General features: G+C 35.1%; 1 long non-coding RNA gene across 1 annotated transcript; it reads left to right on the top strand.

Moving 5' to 3' along the window:
* The first annotated feature begins 2591 nt into the window (after positions 1 to 2591).
* Positions 2592 to 4598, top strand: LOC134079631 (uncharacterized). Its single transcript, XR_009939100.1, has 3 exons — positions 2592 to 2738; positions 2945 to 3033; positions 4307 to 4598. It is a non-coding gene; the product is annotated as an uncharacterized LOC134079631 (long non-coding RNA).
* The last annotated feature ends 1054 nt before the right edge of the window (positions 4599 to 5652 follow it).

Below are 5652 nucleotides of genomic sequence, written 5' to 3'. Positions count from 1 at the left end.
CAGAGTTGTATTTTGTTTCATTTAACGATATCTTTGTCATTTTTTGTCCGAACATGACCAAACTTTGCACTGCACTCACGCATGTCATTAGCAATACATGTGTCAAATTTTAGGTCAGTTGGATGAGTGGTTTGAGAGTTATGCGTGGAACACACAGACAGACAGACAGACAGACAGAGTGACACACAGACAGACGTTCCTTGCATTAATAGATAGATACAGTAGCCACGTGTTTCATATTTTGTATTCTTCATCATTTACCTTCATGAGTCTGCATAGATTTTGGCATCATTAAAGACAATTCCCAGGTCAAAAAGAAGTATACTTAAATATACTAAAAACATGTTTGGAATTCAAAGTAGTGTAATTGCAATACATTTGTATTTCCTTAGTACATACCTATACTGTACTTAAGTATGTAATTCTGAAGTACACTTTCAGTATAGTGAAATTTAAATATATTTTATACTGCCTTTTAAAAATATGCTAAAATGTAAGCATACTTACAGTTACATTTTAGCATATTTGTATAAACCTATTTATTCAACACTTACTTATAGTTGCATTTAATTTCATTTTTCAAAAGTATACTTTTCTTTAAACTAAAAAGTATACTTTTAAAAAATGCAATTAAGTTCAACTTTTAGTAAGTGGTGAATAAATGTGTTTAAAAAAATATGATGAAATGTTGCTGTAAGTGTGCTAAAATTTGAGCATATTTTTAAAGGCAGTATAAAATACACTTTTTCAGTATTTTTTTTTATATATATTCTACTGACAGTACAGTAGATTTTGCAAAATTTCTACAACTTTTTTAATACAGTTCAGAGCACTTATATTCAACCTGGGATTTTAAAGGCAGACTTTTTAGGCATACTTTATTATTGTTGTGCATTTATTATTATTTAGTAACATTTGTTCAGCACTTATTGTACTGTAGGCTACTGTAGCTAACAGGTAAAGAACAGTCGTTATTTGTACAGATATTGTATTTCCATGTTAATTCAGTATCAGAATCTCAGGACTTGGCAGTAGCCTCACTCTCAAAAAAATGAAATCTCACTATTGCTCATCTTACTGAATCATTTTTCGTAGGATTTACACAATAAAATTAGGTTTCTAGGTGAAATGGAGTCAGTGGTGCGAAACGCATTCGATTAGGTGTTTGCAGGAAATGTGTCCGTCAATGGACGCCGTAGAAGCATTATTTCAAAACACACGAGGATCCCTGGCTGCCTCTTCCTAACTCGTGGATTGTACGGTATGTATTTGCTATTCACACAGCGTTCTTATTTTGAGTTTGGGGTAATTTTAGGGAGTTTAGCATAACAACAACTTAAATAATCATTCAGCAGATCTCATGTGTAAACTGTAAATATGTTAACTCGAGCAGGTAAAAAATCATGGCGGCTAAGTTATCATCTCAGGCTAACGTTAGAATTGTATCATGTTTCCCAGGTCAGTTTTACTCCCTGCCGAAGATAGGGATGGTTATGCCTTGAAGGGATTGTTTCATAAAACATGAATGTTCATGGAAGTGACCAGGTCAGGATGACTCCACGTGTTTACTGTTTTATGCTAGCAGTTAACGGTCGGCTAACAAGGTAGCCACTAGCCCCGCACAAACCCAGCCTAGGTTTATGGCTTAGAATACTAATAGTTCGATTATTATCTGAAAAGTGTCATGTTTAAACGTAGGTACGGCCAGTCTGTTTGACCAAATTGTCCTATGTGTCATGAACAATTTGCATTGGTACAGACACAAGTTCGTCCAGAAACATTTGAATTATTTTAATGTTCGTGTAGCAAGCTACACCATCTTGCCTAGTCTCTGTAACGTTACACAAGCATTAGACTAATCATTATTTTTGTATGAGGTGCTCAGCATTATTGTAGGCTATTGGCTCTCATTTGACTTATATCAGTTAAAAGAGTAAAGCAAAAATTGCAGTTTGCCATTGAAAAGCTTTGTTGACAACCAAATATTTGGTAATTAAATAATTATACGTTTTTCATGATCATGGGAGAGGCTGCCTACTTTAAATGTTTGAGTGATTTGTTAATCACAAACAGGCCTCAATGTAATTAAACGTTTTCTTCATAGTTCTAAAATGATTCAGTAATCTAATACTATTATAGTTTTACATGGTGTAAATTTGTTGAGTTTGATATGCTTTCTTTCTCCACAGATGTGGCAGTGCAGAAGCATTCTTACAGAAGCATCAGGTTAGCTCATGGTTACTTTGGTTGTAGACACCCATACCTATGTGCATATTCTCATTAAAAGCATGGAATGCTCTTCATAGTCACTTAAGCAGATATCATGCCAACAAAACAGTCCAAAAACCTGTTAGTCTGACTACATTAAACTGTCGTTTGAGTCACAAAAATGTACATTGCATGTTTAAGGGCTGTTTTTAAAGGAATGTTATTTGTATTCACAATTTGTTTAAATTTGAGAACACACTTAACTATTGTATTCAAGACATACCATGACACAGATCAATATTTTCTGTATGCTAATTGTTATTCTTTCTAGGTTGTTTTGTACATTCTTTCTGTCTCCTCTACCCTCATATGATTCAAGATATGTGCAGAATTTCACACGCGTTGTGCAACTGAAGTCCAAGTTTATGCCAGAACTTGACATCATCTGCTCCAGGCTGTCTGCTGAGTGCCATAGGAAGGGAGGAGAAACAGGACATAAGATTAAGGAGATCATGGCTGCCATTGATTGGGTTAGTGAGAAGTAGTTTTGTGCCTCCCACTTTGAAAACCAATATTAGGCCATGAGCTACAGGCCGTACCATGCACCTGCCAACTAAAAATCAATCCAATCCAAGTTAATGTTGGGGGGTTGCACAGAAAGGCATTGTAAACATTAAGATGCTTAATTTGTAAGTGTAAGTTAAGTAGTGTTCAGTTATATTTCCCTGTTTTGCAGAATCCTATCATTGGCTCGTTGAGACTTTGCCACCTGAAAGCACTTGTTGTGTACTTGAAGACCCTGTTAAACTCATAAAGGAATACCTAGTAAGTGCAAATGAATATCCAAAAAACAGTGTAACTTCGGCGAAAATTGACCTCAGACTTCTTTTCTGCATGAAAACACATAAAATAAGCTGTGGAGATGGACAGTATTTTTCACTGATGAAGCACTACAGAGCTTGCATCGGTGTATACTATATTGCCAAAAGTATAGTGATGTCAATAGACATCCTATTCTTAATTCATAGGGTTTAATATGATGTTGGTCCACCCTTTGCAGCTATAGCAACTTCAAGTCTTCTGAGAAGGCTTTCTACAAGGTTTAGGAGTGTGTTTATGGGCATTTTTGACCATTCTTCCAGAAGCGCATTGGTGATGTTGCGCATTGGTGAGGTTACACATTGATGTTGGACGAGGAGACGGGCTCTCAGTCTCTGCTCTAATTCATCCCAAAGGTGTTTTATTGGGTTGAGGTCAGGACTGTGCAGGCCAGTCAACACTAAACTCTGTCATCCATGTCTTTGCGGATCTTGCTTTGTGCACTGGTTCACAGTCATGTTGGAACAGAAAGGGGCCATCCCCAAAACTGTTCCCACAAAGTTGGGAGCATGGAATTGTCCAAAATCTCTTTCTGTTCCAACATGACTGTGCATCAGTGTGCAAAACAAGGTCCATAAAGACATGGATGATAGAATTTGGTGTGGATGAACTTAACCGGCCTGCACAGAGTCCTGACCTCAACCATGACTTACGAAATTAAAATAGCCCCTCATCATCACACCCTTCACCATACCTAGAGATTGGCATGGTGTTTTTTTCAGTTATTAGCTGGTTTGATGCTCATTGAGCTCAATGCAAATCAAACCAGCTAATAGGCTAACTGAAAAAAAAAACATCATACCAGCCTCTAGGTATGGTGAAGGGTATGTGATTTGGGCCAATTTTAATTCCAAAGGCTGAGGAGACTTTATCAGAATGCTTAGTATCCTGGATCCCTGAAATAAGTGGCTTTTAAAAATAGAAATCTTCCTGCCTCTATGGGAATTTAACATAGGGGTGCAAATACTTATGACTCCTGTATTTTAAGGAAGAACATTTATTTATTTACGATACATTACATTCACAAAGACAATTGGTGTCCTTTTTTTTACTAAAGGCATTAAGATCAATTTAAAAAAATATTCTTTAGTCAACTTTAGCATGGGTTCAAATACTTATTATCCTCGCTGTATATGTTCTATATTCTGACACAATGTGATAATTATTCTTTGTATCATAATGTGATACTGACCCTTTTTATATTGCATCCTTGTTTTAGAGCTGCCAGATGGTGTCATCACTGAAAGCAGTCATAAACAACATGGCAGATTCATCTATTTCCTCCAGCCAAAGCGACTCACCACGCACTACCAGTGACACTGGCAGTGAAGACATGGTATTATGACTGAAGGACCTTAAACCGATCCCTCATTAGCATTGATATTAGATTAACAAGAAATGTTATTTATTTTAGCTTTTGTTTATACTTCATTTTACTTCATGTGGCTGAATTGTTAGCCAGCTGGAAACCAGTATTTTTGATAATGTATTTGTTTGCCCTTTTTTTTTCATTTAAGGTGCCTAGTTTTAAAGAATATTGTGAATGCACTCATTAATATATAATAAATACTGTATTAAGATATGCTCATAAATACTGGATTAAGAGTATTTTTGGTATGTTTTAAGTGTGCTCCAAGTGTTAATAAAAACATGTTGAAAAAGAATGAGGTTGTATTGTAGTAGTATTTTGAGACAACAGAAATACACTAATGTTTATGCTAATTTGCAGATTTAATGACATTTTAAATGTACTTAAACTGAAATATGATTTAAGTATAATAAATATACTTTTAGTTGTTCCATTTTAACACAAAATAGTGCATTTTATTTATAATTAAGCTGTATTTAAGAATATCTTTAAGTATGCTAATTTGCAGATTTAATGACATTTTAAATGTACTTAAACTGAGATATGATTTAAGTATGATAAATATACTTTTAGTTGTTCCATTTTAACACAAAATAGTGCATTTAATGTATAATTAAGATGTCTTAAAGAATATCTTTAAGTGCACTTAATACACTAATAGTTGTTCCAAAATAACACAATTAAGTATGCTCTTCTGTAGCATGCTAAAAGTACAATAAGTATATGGCAAGAAAATACTACTTAAGTATACTTTTTTTTTACCTGGGTTTAATTATTATAAATTGAATTGAGTTGGGAAAAACAGCCAAAAAGTGCTCAAAATGTATGGGAATTCCTTCAAGACTATTGGAAACCCTTTTCAGGTGACTATGGGCCCAACCCCAATGTCCGGACTCACGGACTTTGGTGCGCGTTCTCACAAAATTCGTTAGGGCTCAATCAAGTTGGTTGAGAGACTGCATTAATTTACTATTGAGACCTTTTCCAAATGCATGTACAGTATGTGTTGAGCATCAGCAAAATCATCAGTGAATATTAGCATAGCACTACAGGCTTACAGAACCATAACATCAACGGTACATACTGTACCAAATCGTGAGTTTTGTGTACTGTTACATCCCTATTAGCTACGGTATTCTCTATAGTGTTAAGTAATTCTAGTAACAATACTTAGATGAGTAGAGTCCAGTGGGGTG

The sequence above is a fragment of the Sardina pilchardus genome, chromosome 5 (genome assembly GCF_963854185.1).
Source record: "Sardina pilchardus chromosome 5, fSarPil1.1, whole genome shotgun sequence".
NCBI lineage: Eukaryota > Metazoa > Chordata > Actinopteri > Clupeiformes > Clupeidae > Sardina > Sardina pilchardus.
The sequence above is the reverse complement of the archived record's forward strand: the minus strand, read 5'-3'. Positions and strand labels throughout refer to the sequence as shown.